The sequence below is a fragment of the Ammospiza caudacuta genome, chromosome 3 (genome assembly GCF_027887145.1).
Source record: "Ammospiza caudacuta isolate bAmmCau1 chromosome 3, bAmmCau1.pri, whole genome shotgun sequence".
NCBI classification, from domain to species: domain Eukaryota; kingdom Metazoa; phylum Chordata; class Aves; order Passeriformes; family Passerellidae; genus Ammospiza; species Ammospiza caudacuta.
This window is the reverse complement of record NC_080595.1, coordinates 76,381,495-76,396,058: the sequence shown is the minus strand read 5'-3', so window position 1 is coordinate 76,396,058 and position 14,564 is coordinate 76,381,495.

Sequence of the window (14,564 nt, the reverse complement as noted above, 5' to 3'; positions counted from 1 at the left end):
AACCACTGCATGATTCATGTCATCGTTTCATTTCAAGCAGAGGAAAATATGCCTTCTGATTTCTCAGCAAACCATGCCCTTAAGTTCAGGGAGTCACAAAGTAATAAAAACATTTTTTTTGTTTCTGCCAAGTTCTATCTTTGTGGTTTATTTTTTTGCCACTTGAATATTTTGTGGTTTGTACTGCAGACAGCAGAGGTGGGGTGATGCATCATGTCAAATCATACAGAGATGCTCATGATGTCCAGTCACACATCACTGGATGCAGCACACTGTTAGGAGGAGGTATTGCACAACAAATTCTATGTCTATATCCCTATATGTATGCATGAACAGGTAGGATTGGGGGATTCATTGATGCTTTTTAATCAGCCACTGCTTGACTAAATATTTTTTCCCTCTAAGGAGAGCAAAACGAACACTGAAATGAAAAAAACCAACAACAAAACAATATAAAATGTGATTAATATTCATATTCTTGGGCTGGAGATTATGTAGAATGAATAAAAGACAGATTGGAAAAAAAAAGATAATTTGGTTAAAGTCAATAATTCACCTCATGAATGTTCAGCTGTGGAGCATCATTTTGTGGTTGATATATTACAGGGCTGTCACTCTGACAACCACATAAAATCTAGAGGAAGATATCCCTGCCCATGGCAGGGCATTGAAACTAGGTGATCTTTAAGGCCCCAGGCCCCTTCCAAGCCAATCCATTCTATGATTCTTTCTCATTACTTTCAACATTGTGTTTCTCTTCTCTTCTCTTCTCTTTAGCTCAGAGAAAGAGCTGACATAGCTGAAGATTATATTCTCATCATTGCATATCTCTTGTTGAATTTGTTTCTAATTTTTTCCTATCTACACAAAAATCTCTCTCACACGACCTGCTTGAAGGGATTGTCTGGGCTAACTGATTAAGCTGAGTTCTGCTTTCTCTTGAGCTGACAATCCACCATGAATACAGCACACAGGCCTGATAACTGCCAGCAGGATATTTGGGATCTTTTGTGATGAATTGGGAAAGATTGGTAGCTGACATCTGTATCAGTGGACTTTAGGTTGCTCAAGTCTGCAGGTGTCCATGCTGAAAACCTGCTCTCATACCTCATCATTAGTCTGCTTCATGTGAGACTTCTACCTAATCTGATTTCAAAAAACACCTCAAAACAACAACAAAAACAACAACAACAAAACACACACAAAAAACCCCAAACAAGCAAACAAAAAAAACCCAGTAGAAACCATTTGTGCGATCTAGATGTGAATCCAGGTTTAATGTACAAGTCAAGAAGGATCCTGAGGGTGTATCTCAACAAACTCCAGCAATGAAATATAAATTCTCTGCAAATGTTCTCTGCAGTTGAGGCAGAGTATGTCCCCAGAATACTAAAGGGGTGGGTAAGAATGGGCAACCCCAAGAAGGGCATTTGAGTATGGTGGTCCTGCAGTATAGACACTCACATTGAGCAGAGAGGCTAATCTGGCTGGTAAAGGCTGAAAACAAGTATTCCCTCTTATTACCTCTGGAATGGACAGATACAGTTAAGAGGATTCAAAGGTCATATTTGCTGGTTTTCTGTTATTGTTTTGAAGGGAGAAAAGAATGAGAATTTAGTGAAACTTGAAATCTTGCTGTTGAAGTCTGATACTATCTCCTCCCATATAAAGCAAAATAAATGGACATAAAAAAGGATAGAAAAGAATGACAAAGGCAGTTTCTGTCTCTGAGAATAATATTGGCTCCTGATTTTGGTGTGGGATAAGCAGACCATGCACACTGAGATCTGGCATGCTCTCTGGGCTGCTGGGATGTACAGGCAGGTGCTTCCTTCTAATTTGGTCCCAGGTTAGAGGCACTAGAAAAGGTAAATTTTGTTCTAAGAAAACAAATACTTTATGGCTGGAAGGATAGGTGAATATAAAGACATGGCTGATGGACAACTGATGGAAAAGGAGAAGTTTTATGTTACAGGGGACATTCAAATTTTAGCACATACAACAAAGGTGTTGTAGCACCTAGTTCCCTTCCTCTGTCCTTTGGCAGCCAGACTGCCTGATGAGTTCAGAGTAGTATTGTGGAAGGTCCCAGAACTCTGCGAGACAGCAATGATGATAATAAAAATTGATTCTTCCAGCTTGATTCACTCCCAATAATCCACAAATATAATCCTTAGAAGGATACCAGTCTCATCTTACTACAGTCAAATGAATTTCAATTTAAAAATTTCTGTTAAAATTTTTTTCCTATTTGTAGAACTTCTCAGTTCATTTTTATACTCTTGACATTACTGGGAACTTGGATGAGTTCTGATCAGTTTTCTTTTTCTGAATGACTCTTTTATTTGGAAGGATTTTTAAAATTCTTTCTCTCTGCACACGCTGCAGCCCAATCTAGGATTTCATGCCTTTAGGTACCCCAAGGATTAATCACCAGTGCAAAAGGTTAGCTCAGAAAGATGCCAATACAAGGCATCTAATCAGGAAAGTGACTAAAACAGTAGCAGAAGTCTTGCAGCAACACAAGGACTGTAGCCCTCTCTGCACTGCTTCTGCCTCAAGTACGAGCTCACTCATGTCAGAGCAGTTTGGATGAGCTGAGAAAACACAGTGCCCAGTTCAAGTGGTTGGGAAAGCTTTCTATGCCTCAGCCTTTGCACTTGCTGCTGAAGAAATGGGAGGAGAAGCACAGTTTTAACAGTCAGTAAAGGTCAAATGCACAGCACACACTTGGAGCAAGGAGGGCTCTTTCCCTCCAGGAAAAACAGAAGGATTTTGTGGTTAGATCGGGGAAATAATCTCTAGCTTTGTAAAGGGAGAATTTGAGTCTTCTCCAGACTTGTCTTGCAAGTGAATTCTGCTGTGAATTTGCATATGATCACTTGTGCTAAGGAGTTACAGGTCACTACAGGTTGCAAACATTATTTGCTTCCTGCCCTTGAATGCCACTGGCTATTAAGGCTGCTGTGCCTGAAAAACTGACTTAGCCATTCAGGTGGACTGGCTGGTGACTCACATGTTTTGCTTCTGACAGCATTATTACCAAGTAGATTGGTACAAGAATAATGGATAAATATAGCAGGATTGATCTCTGATCCAATAAGAAAAAGAAAGGAGCAAGAGATCAAAGCATCACATATTCTAAAAACAAGAAGAAAATGGGCAGAAGAAGAGAATAAATCTATATACTACATGTAACAGGATTTTGTAAATGAGAGACATTAATGTAAGTATAGAAACACATAGCATGTCAGGTGAAAGTAGATTTTGTTCAAAAATAGGTAGTTAAGAACTACATTTTGTCAGACTAAAGCCAACATCCTGTTATGGATTAAAATGGATTTTTGTGCATAGGTGTTTACAAGCATTGTTCAGAAGTGGTTCTTGTCTTTTGTAGAGTGAGAAGTGAGATGAAGTGTGACAGTTAGAATTTACAAGGAAAAAGGAGAGGTTACAATGAAACTGAATTGGCAACCCTGGTTTTTATTTTAGCTATCTATACAAATGTATTAGTCCTACTAAAACAAGAAGAAAGCTAAGCTGAATTTGAAACTATCGTATGGTTCATTGTTTGCCCATCCAAATGAAGTTGGAATGCAGCTTCAACTTGTCAGATTATGTTATAGAGGACATCCAAGATTCTATTATATTCTTATTAACTGTCCAGAACTTAATGAGCTCAATAGAGATAGATTGCTTAATAAGACACTTCAAAGCGTATTTTTTCTGTCAGGAGATGGGGAAGTAATTTGAGCGATCTTACTGTCCAGGAGTTCAATTTTGTAATCACCTAGATGATGAAAAAAACCCTTTCCCAAGAACATCTACAGGAGTCAGATTTTTCTGTTATATCATTTATATACTTGTATATGTGCAGTAATTACACTCCATTTGCTGGGTCATGGGAACTGACATCTAACTTTGAAGTGAAATGAATAACAATGAATTCACCTCTAATAGTTTTCCCATTACTCTGACCTTGCAAAACTACATTGTGATTTAATTTTTGTTGTATGAATTTACCTTTTGTCTCAGTAAACACCTGTGTTGGGCAGAATACAAAACAAAAATCAGATGGAAATTACTAAAGTGTTAACTCTGTTTTACACAGATCACTCATATGAGATTTGTAAACCACTCATGCTCTGGTGAGGAGTGTTTCAGTTTATCAACCTGTGAAACAGAATACTACAAACCTGAGCTCCCTCTGTGGGCCCTTCCTGAATCTTAGCAGACCACCCAAATTTGCAGTTGTGGACAAATCTATATATGAAATATATATGGTATATGTTTCAGAGTCAAAAAGCTGAATCCAAAGTTGTGTGCATATTCCTTCTTCCATGGCAGAAAATCAAGAGGCTTTCCTGGTATCAAAGGCTCTCTTCTTACTTAGTTAAAAAAATAAAAATATATATAAAAAACAAACCACCAAAATATTATTCTGAACCTCTTTAAGATAATAGACCTTGCAATAATAAACTACTGGGTGTCTTGCTACAGGAACAATTTTTCTCTTGCCATTATAAAACAAAAAGCCAGATAAAGCCTTGTCCTTGAAAGATGCAATTTAGAAATAATTCATTATGGCACCAATTTTTTATATAGTTCTCCTTTGTTTTATGATGACAGAAAAATTCAACAATTGTGTGCAGATAGAGATTAAATTTAGCCTTAAGTGAAATTTAACCTTAAGTGAGACTGAAATTTTCCTGGGATTTTGATTTAACAAAGTGATGTTAATGATATTTAAATCTCCCAAATGACAGTGATATCATAAAGTCAGTTCATTTTTTGAAATTCAAGCTTTTCATACCAAGCTGTTTTGAACAGATAATGATAACATCCTAGGCAGATCTCTTCTTTAGACACTTTATGGACTCTGAATGTGAAAGTATGAAAACTAACCACAACTCACACACAAGACTCTGGTTAACACTTGAATCATCTCTGATCCTTTTGTTTCAGAACATCTGGTAGCTGGATATATCACTAGGGAAAGAGACTCCTCCAACTTTACTGTAATTTGGAAGTGGTTGTCAGAGGCAGAATGTCACAGTACCATCAGGGGATACCCCTGGGTGAAAGTTCACTTCAGACTGCAACCAAAGCAATGGCGCTCACATTTTCTAGGCAACATGGTAAATTTCTGCTTTCTACAAAAACATCATGTATAGTTTCATCTCAAAAGTATTTTTTTTTTGTTTCTTTTTAAACTCTGAAGTGAATCTTCTTTGGTTTTTTAAAGCACTTCAAGATGAGACACTGCTCAACCCTTGACATTGATATAAGTCAAACAAAGCAATGATTGCAATAGAAGAACTATTCTTTATAATCTATGCTAGAAAGTTTAAAACTGTCTACCAATCAAGCAGGCAAGATTTGAAGGCCAATCTGCTTTTCAGACTCTTGATATTACGACCTCTGTATTTTTCCTACGGCCCAGCAAAGACCACAGTTGCTGTACTGGACAGCATTCCAATCAGGCCCCCCAAAATCCTCCCCTGTGGCAGTGCTTAGGGCTAACCTGTGCATCTCTGCAAAAAGGCATAACATTTCACTATGCACTTATGACAATTATCCACTGAACAAAATCCTCATGTGTCATCTAAGAGGCCCCAAGGATAAAAGTGGTAAGGTGTCCAACAGATGACTGTCAAAACTCAGGGTTCAATTGCTTCTTGTCAGAGTCTAATTTTATCTTACATTATCTGTTATAATATCTAATCAAGCTCTAATGGCACAGAAAGTGCTCCCCCCACACACTTAAAGAGCTTTGTGTCCTCTTTAGCCTCTCACAGGAGAGCTTTCAAGCCATATTTCATATGCATTTACTATTTCACCAAACCATTTGCCTTCTAGCAGAATAAATCTTTTGATTTTTTACTATTGATAGAATATGTTACCCAGTTACCTTTACTGTTTCTTGGATTTTGTTTTCCTTTTTTCTTCCCTGAAATAGATATTACAGACAATAGCAAAAGAAATAATTTTATTGGAGATTTTACAGCTAAAATATTTGTGCCTGGCAACACAACAATAGAAGGATTAATCCTCAAGTGGGATTAATTCTTCTTCTGTACTTTACCGACCCAGTAAGAGAGTTTTAAATTTAAACCACAGAGTTTAAATTTAAAAAAAGCAACAAAAAATGGTCAAAGAATGAAAGAAGTGAAAGCAAGTTTCTCTAATTTTAACAACAGGAAGCTTTTTGGAATGGATATCAAAGAACCATTATGAATTTTGTAAAGATAGAACCTTCAATAATGAATAATATAAATTTGGGTGGCAAAATATTAAATTTTAATTGTAAATGTAATAATGTAGAACCTTATAATTGTGGTACTAGAAAAAAAGGGGTGATTTTTAAAGGTTGAAGTAATATCTTGTATTGATAATTTTGATTATTACTCATGTAAATGATTATTTGGGTGTGTTTAGTACTTAGAGGAGTAATGACGTGACTCCTTCATTTTGTAATATATTATATTTCAAATATGTGAGATATAAACTGTGAAATATTATTCAAGCCAAATCTGTATAAGAATTAATAAAATAATAAATTCCAGAGATAAAGAATGTAGTAGGCAATGAAAGTAAATTTTAAAAGTTATGTAAAATAAAGGGAAGAAATAATGTTTTTTAATTAAAAAGGTGCCCAGAGTGCATGGAAATATTGTTTAGAAAGTTATTTTAAAAATACATTTTTTTAGTATGGAAAAGAGAATTTTAAGGACTTAAGTTCTTCAATTAAAAAAAAAGAAATCTAATTTTAACAAAGAGGAAAGTTACTGATAGTTTTCAAATGTTCAAGGAAAGGAGAAAAAAATGTACAAATATGTCCAAGCATTATTTCAGACTCCAGAGAAATCATACAGAATTTCTTTAAGAGATTTTTTTAAAAACATAAAATCAAATAATCATCTGAGCGGTAAGAGTATTATTTGCACTGTTTAAAACATTTATTTCTTTAAATTCTTCATAGTTCTCTTCATCTTTGATTGCATTTCTTTGCCAGAACAAGGAACTTATGGAGGAAAGGAAAAACTGAGGGCAGTGGTAACAAGAAGGCAAATTGAGAGTCAGATATCCCAGGATAAATGTTTAGTTCTACAGATGAAATGAAGTTCCCATGCAGGAATCTTTCTTGCTTTCTTTTTCTATAATAGTTTCCCAAGTGACTCTGAAAAAAAAGACTCTGACGGGTTTTGACTGAAGTTGCAGTTTACTCCTACCAGTTTCAACTGCATGTGTACAACGGTACGTCTGGAGCTACAGACATTTCACCAGCACTTGTGTCTCTCTTCTGCAAATCTGACTAACACAGCTGCAGGGCTCTATTGGGTTTGTGTGGCAAGGTTTTGGAGCTACGGGGGTGACTTTCTCTGGAAAGGTGTCCCAAGCTTCCCACACTCCTGCCAGAGCCAGTGCCAGCCAGCTCCAAGATGTGCCTGCTGCTGGCCAAGGTCAGAACCATCAGCGACCATCACATGGAAGCACCTTTGGAATATCGAGTTTAAGGAGGAGGAAACAGATGCAGAGGAGCACCTGCAGCCTGAGAGAGGAGTGAGATTATGTGGAACAGCCCTCCAGAAACCTAGTCCAGAAGTGGGAGGAGGTGCTCCAGGCACCAGAGCAGAGATTCCCTTGCTCTCCAGGGAGGTAAACAGTGCAGCACATTGTCAGTGTTTGATCCTGGTCAGAAACAAACAAAGCCCCACGGAGCCTCTTACTCACTCACTCACTCCTGGTGGGTTGGGGGAGAGGATGATAAAAGTGAGAAATTGTGCATTGAGACAAAGAGAGTTTAATTGATAAAGCAAAAGTCATGTGTACAAGCAAAGCAAAACAGGGAATTCATTCACCCCTTCCTATGGTCAGGCAGGTGTTCAACCAATCCCAGGAAAGCTGGGCTCCAACACATGCTGGTTTGGGAAGACAAACACTGTATCTCCAAATGTCACCTCCTTTCTCCTCATGGGGGTAGGCAGAGAAGTTGGGACTGAAGCTGAAGACTAGGAACTGTTTTTATTTCTCATTATCCTCCTCTGAGTGATGAAAAAATTACTTTCCCTGAATTTACACAGTTTTGCCCTTGACAATAATTGAATAATCTCCTTGTCATTATCTTGACCCATGAGTTTTTCATTGTATTTTTCTCCTCCTATCCAAAGACAAGTGTCTAGGTGGGCACTTGGTGTTCAGCCAAAATCAGTCCACCAAAAATTCACTGAAGTCCCTGCAAGTAATAAAGAATTCTCCTTTCAACAGAGTTGTTAGAGTTGAGTCTTAAACTGACCAACCGTTTGCAGAGCTCAGAACATGTGTCTTCAAGAGACCTTGTATCACTTATTATCTGCAGGAAATAAAATTTAGTGTTTTTGGAGAAGATCAGATAGATGCAGGAGTTTTCAAATTAAAGTCTGACAGCTTTGAAGCCTACAAGTATATTTTACCAAGCTTTTAAAAACTAAATTCAGTGTTGGACCAATGGTAATAAAATGCTTCTATTATTTCTACAAAGATGTCTCAGCTTGAAAACTTGAGACAGTTTGGGGTTGTGCAGTGATCTGTTTTGAAATTCTGAAAAGATAGGGCTGCATTTATTCCCAAGCGAGTTGTCAGAAAAGCTTCAAACAAAGTTTTTTGTTGTGCTGAGGCAACAGTAATCTTAGCTTTACTTTTTTTCTGACTAACCTGGCTCCCAAAGAGATCTCAAGGTCCAGAAAACACATGAAAATAATTGGTGGGTTGTAAGGAAAAACCATATTCCACCACACTGCACCTCCAGAGAAAGGGTGTTGTCTGCAAAGTTCAGTAGTGAGGTGAAGCTGTGTTTCATCTAAATTGTGGAGGAAAAGACAAGTTAGCATAAAAGAATGTATGTCTGATAATCATATGGCCAGTCTGAAGGGCCTTTTATCTGGGTCTGTGGATTCCCATATCTGTATGCTGTTGAGGAGGTAGTTAGAATTTTGATTACAGAATAAAGCACCTCCAGAAAGTGCTATATGCAAATACTGAAGAGCATGGGTCAAAGTTTTATGCTTCCTGGGACTGCCTAGCATATTAACAGGTCTAGGGAAAAATGACTGTGGTTAAAAATTAATAGCACACTGACAAGTATGATTTAAACCTATCCAAATCTAAATCAGTCAGCCCTAGTAAAATCTTCAAATCTTTAAGAGGTAACCCATAGCCAGTGGTGTCAAAAACTGCTATGAGGATTGAGAAATTAATCTGCATTTCTCTCACATAGCAGATTTGTCCTTGTGTGAAAAGTAAGTGAGGGATTTTGTTGCCCTTGTGTCTTTTATTTAACCTCCATTAGCACTGCATGTAGTAAGATGCTACTGTGTTAAATAAACATTACTTCTTTGAAAAACAAATTAGATTGCAAATAATATGTTAAGAGCTGACTGAATTCTTCCTACCCATTCAGTTGAGATAAATCTCCTTTTTCTTCTCTCAAGCAATTGTTGCTTGGAACTTCCTTATGTTCATCAGAAAGTTGGATAAATCATTTTCAGGCACTGGACTAACTGGAAATTGATTGCTTCTTCTAACTGGCATTTATGGTGCAGCCAGGTCATCTTAATATCACGGCACTGCTTCTGTTTGCTAAGTAGGTGACAGAAACTTCCATAACTGGAAAGCAACCAGGTAGTTATAGTTATTTACAGAGAAAATGTTGGGAAGTTTTGAAAATGTTTCCCCTCTTCAGCTGCTGTCCATATGTTAATCAATCATCTGACCTTACACAATACAGCAAACCAATCTTGATTCAATTATTAATGAAAGTCCTTTCTGAAAGTTCTCTGCCACCTCTGTATATATTAAAAAAAACATTGATGGCACTGTGCAATACAAAGATTGCAGTGATAAATCAGGCTGTGGAATGAATGGCAACAGCCATATCTGCCTCTAGATCCAAAATGTCATCTATTTTGTTATTTTCTTTATGGTAGCACACTGTATGTGCTAAGTGCTTTGCTTTCAGGAAGGACAGACGAAGATCCTATTTAAAGGAGTTCAAGTTGAGGACAGGCCAGTAATAAAAAGATTAAGGAGAAAAGAGGCAATAGTAGATGATTCATACAAATATCACTTGGACACTTTGCTGCAGAAGTGTTGGGCCTTTTTTTTAACAGAAGTTTAAAGGTGGAGCGGAGAGAGGTGCTTGCTGGTAACTTCCAAACACTTCAGTTGCATTAAAAGTTTATTTCACTGGCTGATTAATTGTAATTTTAACGTGTAATCACAGCCTATTCCGAATTGTTGCATTGCTATTGACTAATTGCAAACGGGAAATCACTGGCTTCTGTCTGAGATTTAGGCAGGTGTATTTTAATCCTGTTCTGGTTTGGATATGTCTTCTATCTGCTTCCAAACCAACATTAGAGATCTACTTTAGAGTGGATGCACAGTTCTGAGGTATTTCAACTTTCTCCATTTTCTTTGCTTTGATTTGGTTGGCAAAATTATTTTGGTACATAGGAAGCAGACTTCAGCCAGGAGGCAATAAATGAGAAATTTCTGTCCACATGGGTAAATAAAGTTTGCTGTTCCCTAATGAAGAACAGAGGCAAAGCTGTCTCCAGTCAGTGAGATAGCTTTGAAATATCCAAAGGGTATGCTTGGATCTAGGGGCCAGGGTAAATTTATCTGAAGCACGCCCTTGAATCACTCCAAATTACCTCCTAACACAAGCATATCCTTTCTGTGTCCAGTATGACTTCAGGTAGCTTCATTGTTCTTGTCTACCTAATGCATACATTCAATTAATAGTGCTTAATGAAGATGGAAAGGTAGAAAAGATATTAAATTTACTGATATAAAGTGCTTTGAAAACTTTGGAAATTAGTCTTGTAAAATGGCAAATCATTACCACATGAAATAAATGCCTTATTCTCTTGAATTCCAATGAGGTAAATAATATAGCTATTTTACCATTAAATATTCAAAAGCATTTAGTATTGCTTAATAAAGAAAGCAATAAGAAAGAAAGAAGGAGTGCAAGTAAGCTACTTCAATGCCTCGGGCAGCTCCAGGGTTAGTCAAAGAACTAGTGCAAAGAAATCTCATTATGAAGAGAAACAATATTTGCATTTTTACTGTTTCTTTTGTTCAGTGTTATATTTTTTTAAAGGGTAATCTATCAGTATTAGATATCTGATTTAGAAATTTAATTTAAATTGTTTCTCTTTCCTTTTCAGTTCACCCATTTTTATTGGATTTTATAATAGCATAATCATGTAGGAAGAAAAGAGCAAAACTGTGTAATTATATGCACAATTATTTTTTAAATACAGTAACAATAGCAAGGATGAGCTGAAAAGTGCTCATACACTATTAAAGTGTCAAGGCATAGTCCATATGTTAGGAACAATCAGAGGATTAATATTAATGAACAAAAGATACCTCTTTAATATTCTAGATAATAAAAGACGCATGGATAGATATTGGGGTGTGTGTATATATATACATATATAAAGATATATATAGTTACCAAAGAAATTTCAGTGCAGGTTGGCTTCTTGCTCCCTTTCCTAGAATATGTTGTGAGCACAGAATCACAGCATATTCATGTCTGTTACACATCTTCCCCTCCAGCCACCTCATACACTCACAAGAGGCACTGAACCAGCAACCTTCAGTCCAGAACAAAAAAAGCTGCTTTAGCTCAACCCAAAGAACCAATGCATATGCTGCTGTCAAAGAAAAGGTGCTGCCCAAGTGTGTGACATTTATCACAGCTCTTCTTTCCTGATCCAGGTGATCTCATCAGTGCTTGGAAGTGTCAGATGAGACTCTATTCGGCATTTCAATTTTTATGGCAAATAAAAATTCTTATATTTTTTCCACAAACCGGAAATAAACCACTGCTGAGTTGTACGTCCAGAGAGGAGATTGAAAAAAAAAAAAAACATCTAAAGCATTATTTCAGTGGAAACCTGAAAATGGGACTGGATTTTAGCCAGGGCCTTGCATTCTTCACTTTTGTACTGTAATCTGACTTTCAGTAGAGGGTAATTATTTCACTAGACATCAATCTTTACCACATTCAGAAAGACACTGAATTTTAATGGCTGAAAATGAAGGAGGGTTTTTCAGTTCTTCTACTGCTTGGCCCAAAATATGCTCTAAAATATGTAAGCCATGATAATTCTTTGTAATCAGACAGCAAGTTATATTAGTCATCTGAGGCTTAAAGCAAAGCAAAAAATTTAAATAGCACATTGATTCCTAAAGACATTCATTTTAGAAATTTTTATCATGTAATGTCAAAAGAGAGAATTTAAAAGTTTGCAAAACTTAATTTCAAAGTCATGAATTTAACTTTGCTGAAGTTAAACTATAATAAGAATGGATTTACTGTAGGTCCTTTTCATGCCCAAATAATGCTTTTTTTTTCCAGGAAGTATATTGCCTAACAAGAAAATGATAATAACATCTTTCTGCAAGTTAGTACTTATTGAAGGCTGCTTAGAAGAGTAAATTGTTCTAGATTGGCACAAAAGCTTACAGAGTTAAAGATCAAAAGTTTCTTCCTTACAGAGAGATTTCCCCATTAGTTTTAGTGGCAAAAGAAACCCTTTCATACTGTAAAGGGTATGTTTAGTTGATCCAAATAACCTACTCAAAATATCCCAAGGGAGAGCACTGATTAAATAGCAGTGTAAATATGTTGCTTCAACAAATAGGAACAGAATAAAGCTTCTACCACCCACGTAAATGTCTAAATAGAATTGAGATTGAGCATATTCTCCCTTTCCCTGTGATCAGATAATATTTAAGTATTTTAGTTGCTCAAGGTAATTCCAAGTTTTTAATGGCGTTTTCAAATTATTGAAAGATTTTTTTCATTCATTTAATTCTCAGTTTCTCAGAAACTGAGATATTTTGCATTATATACTGCATGACAAACTTCATAGCTAATTAACCTGGGGACCCTGTGTCTTAAAGTTTACTTTTATTCTAATTCAGCAATAAGACTAAGAGTAGGAATAATTTAGAGAAGGAACATCAGAGGCACATTTATTAGATAAACATATGCATGCACATATATGTGTGTGTGCTCCTATGTGTCCAAACTCAATTTAGTTTTTTCCTCATTCAACACTGCAAATATTAAACTAAAACTATTTAATGTCTTATTAAGTAGAATTTTAACATTTCCTGCATGAAATGCCTTTAGAGCAGAGTTCTCCTGCTTTGCTAGATTCCTTGTTGGAAGTTTAGCTAAATTTTACAAATCTTTTCCAAGATTTTTTGAAGTTAAGAACCTGCTGCTTTCACATCAATGTTTTCCCACTGTAATCTTTGGCAGATATGATTGTTTTTACAGAGATGCTGTTGTCTTCTAACCCCCTTTACTTTCAACTCCTGATACTTCAGTCTGGGGAAGAAAAAAAGCAGTTGTCACCATTGTTTTCCAGGACTGAGGAATGAGAAGAGGGGGAATGGTGAGAGCTAGTCATCATTTGGAGCTGATAGGAGGGAAATGTTATGTACAGGTGGGAGTTCCTCATGTGAGTACAGGGAATGTGTCATTGGCAGGCCTGGAGTAGGGATGACATATTGGTGAGTTTACTAAAACTTGAGAAGGGGGAAATTTCACAGTGAATGGAGTGATATGAATACCTTCCTGCCATTGGGATTGTTAGCCAAACTTTAATTCACCTAATCAAAGTCCTACACACAGTCTCAGAGAGAGATCATAATGAGGGGAAGATAAAACTTCATTGTTTCCCCAAACCCAAAGTCTTCCCCCAGAGGAAAAGCAAACTGGAAAATCTATTTTTTTTTAGCTTTTGGAGTTGGAAGTGAGGTGAGAGTGTAAAAGGACTATTAGTAAGCACATCAAGGCAAGAACTGCAGTAATAGCAATTATGCTCAAAACATCTGGTTCTGTTAACCAGCCAACTTTTCTAACTTCCTGTAAAAAAACAGAAAAAAAGAAAATCTTGGTGACTCCAGAACTGACCCTTAGTCGTTCCTTTCCCACAATTTTACTTATCCAGATTGTCTACATTTCAGAAATTTCTTGAAGGTCACCAATTTATCTTTTATTCTGTCAAAAGCTGCACCCATCAAAGTAGTTCCTTTGGTCTCAACAAGCTGAGGAACTCCTTATTTTCTGAACAAAATGAGAAAGAGAGGAGACATGAGAAAAAGCAACATGGAGGGATAAGAAAAAAGAAAAAGTAAATGAGATTGTAATAATCATTAAGTTCCTCTATATAGACATGCTTGCCCTAATATTACAGACCCCCTTTTACTATCACACTCTCAGACACACCCTACTGAAAAGAAATCAGAAATTACTGGCTTATCACCTCCCAAAGAACACAGCAAAGTCACACAAGAATTTGTAGCATATTTATAGCTCTTTTCAAAGGAAATATCTGATCACATAGAGAAGACTATTCTTGCGGCCCACTTCACCTCAGAATACACAGATGTGGAGATGCTGACAAATTTGGATATTAGGATCTGTATTCTTTTAATTCACAGCTCTAATATAAAGAAATCGAAAAACAAATCCAAATTATAACCAGCTTTCT